This window comes from Danio rerio, chromosome 7 (genome assembly GCF_049306965.1).
Source record: "Danio rerio strain Tuebingen ecotype United States chromosome 7, GRCz12tu, whole genome shotgun sequence".
Lineage (NCBI taxonomy): Eukaryota > Metazoa > Chordata > Actinopteri > Cypriniformes > Danionidae > Danio > Danio rerio.
Genome location: NC_133182.1, coordinates 142,501 through 145,000, shown reverse-complemented (window position 1 = coordinate 145,000; position 2,500 = coordinate 142,501). Strand labels below are relative to the sequence as shown.

General features: G+C 49.4%; 1 long non-coding RNA gene across 13 annotated transcripts in view; it reads left to right on the top strand.

Annotated features, from left to right (window-relative positions):
- The window catches only part of LOC101884617 (uncharacterized), a 53,613-nt gene that overhangs the window by 12,539 nt on the left and 38,574 nt on the right, over positions 1-2,500 (top strand). For 12 of the 13 annotated variants that reach the window (XR_012382931.1, XR_012382936.1, XR_012382935.1 and 9 more), the window contains 3 exons: positions 746-1,143; positions 1,210-1,779; positions 1,857-2,500. The exon at positions 1,857-2,500 is cut by the window's right edge and continues 159 nt beyond it. This is a non-coding gene — a long non-coding RNA (uncharacterized lncRNA). The remainder of the gene's footprint in view (positions 1-745; positions 1,144-1,209; positions 1,780-1,856) is intronic. The other variant, XR_012382927.1, reaches the window with a different exon arrangement.

Genomic DNA, 2,500 nt, shown 5'->3' with positions numbered 1-2,500 from the left:
TATATATATATATATATATATATTTGTCTGTGTGTGTGTGTTAAAGGATATATCATGCTTCTACCAGAAATATCCCAGAGACCCACCATCCCCCAAGTGAGACTTTGTCATCTCATTGGCTTCACTTGGCAAAAAACAAAAACTGAAAAAATAAATAAAAATACCTCGTCCCCCGGCCACCCCATATGTATATATATATATATATATATATATATATGTGTGTGTGTGTGTGTAATTACATATATGTGTTTGAGGTAAAGGATCTATCACGTTTCTACCAGAGACCCACCATCCCCCAAGTGAGAGTTGGACAAGTGTGCCCTAACCTTAACCCAACCATACAACCATAAACCCCTAACTCTAAACCTCAACCTAACCCTAAACCCAATTTTAACTCCACCCCTAACCCCAACCCAAACCCTACCCCCAACCCTAAATCCAACTTTACCCCTCAACCTAACTCCAAACCCTACCCCCAACTTTAACCCCACACCTAACCCCAACCCAAACCCTACCCCAACCCTAAACCCAAATTTAACCCCACACCTAACCCCAACCCAAACCCTACCCTAAACCCAAATCTAACCCTAAACCCCAAATCATAACCTCAAACCCTACCAAGCCTAACCCTAATCCTTTAAGAAAAGACCCACCATCCCCCAATTGAGTGTTGCACGACCATAGTCTCTGTGCCTTTTCTCTCTCTCTCTCTCTCTCTCTCTCTCTCTCTCTCTCTCTCTTGCAGGGTGAGCTGAATCGGCTTGACTGACAAAAACGAAGGAAAACCACCACCTCTAGCCAGAGAGCAGGAAAGCCATCCCCCAGCGAGAGTAGGACGACTGTGGCATGGTGCAGTGTTCCACCCAGCAACAAAAGACCCACCATCCCCCAATTGAGTGTTGGACAACCATGGCCTCTGTGCCTCTCTCTCTCTCTCTCTCTCTCTGTCTCTCCCTCCCTTCCCCTCCTCTCTCTTTCTTGCAGGGTGAGCTGAATCGGCTTGACTTTGACAAAAACGAAGGAAACCCACCACTCCTAAACAGAGAACAGGAAAGTCATGCGCCGAGTGAGAGTTGGAGCAGTGGGCCTCGACGAGGCTTGTGCAGTGTTCCAAAGAGCAAGAAAAGACCCACCATCCCCCAAGTGAGTGTTGGAACCACCAGTGACTCTTTGCCTTTTCTCTTTCTAACCCCCCCCCCCTTCTTACAGGGTGAGCTGAATCGGCTTGACTTTTACAAAAATGGAGGAAACCCACCACCCATAGACAGAGAGCAGGAAAGCCATCCCCCAGCGTGAGAGTTGGAGGAGTGGGCCTCGACGAGTCTTGTGCACTGTTCCAAAGAGCAAGATAAGACCCACCATCCCCCAAGTGACTATTGGTTGTACAGTGCCTCTCTTGAGAGTGAGGGGAATCGGCTTGACTCTACAAAAAGAGGACAGACCCACCATCCCCCAAGTGAGTGTTGGAACCACCAGTGACTCTTTGCCTTTTCTCTCTTTCTCTTTCTTCTCTCTCCTTCTTACAGGGTGAGCTGAATCGGCTTGACTTTGACAAAAATGGAGGAAACCCACCACCCATAGACAGAGAGCAGGAAAGCCATCCCCCAGCGTGAGAGTTGGAGGAGTGGGCCTTGACGAGGCTTGTGCAGTGTTCCAAAGAGCAAGATAAGACCCACCATCCCCCAAGTGAGTGTTGGAGGACCAGTGGCTCGCTTTCTCTTGAGAGTGAGGGGAAACAGCTTGACTCTACAAAAAGAGGACAGACCCACCATCCCCCAAGTGAGTGTTGGAACGACCAGTGACTCTTTGCCTTTTCTCTCTTTCTAACAACCCCCCCCCCCCCCCCTTTCTTACAGGGTGAGCTGAATAGGCTTGAGTTTTACAAAAATGGAGGAAACCCACCACCCCTAGACAGAGAGCAGGAAAGCCATCCCTTGAGAGAGTTGGAGGAGTGGGCCTTGACGAGGCTTGTGCAGTGTTCCAAAGAGCAAGATAAGACCCACCATCCCCCAAGTGAGTGTTGGAGGACCAGTGGCTCGCTTTCTCTTGAGAGTGAGGGGAATCGGCTTGACTCTACAAAAAGAGGACAGACCCACCATCCCCCAAGTGAGTGTTGGAACCACCAGTGACTCTTTGCCTTTTCTCTCTTTCTAAACCCCCCCCCCCCCTTCTTACAGGGTGAGCTGAATCGGCTTGACTTTTACAAAAATGGAGGAAACCCACCACCCATAGACAGAGAGCAGGAAAGCCATCCCCCAGCGTGAGAGTTGGAGGAGTGGGCCTCGACGAGTCTTGTGCACTGTTCCAAAGAGCAAGATAAGACCCACCATCCCCCAAGTGAGTGTTGATGACCAGTGGCTCGCTTTCTCTTGAGAGTGAGGGGAATCGGCTTGACTCTACAAAAAGAGGACAGACCCACCATCCCCCAAGTGAGTGTTGGAACCACCAGTGACTCTTTGCCTTTTCTCTCTTTCTCTTTCTTCTCTCTCCTTCTTACAGG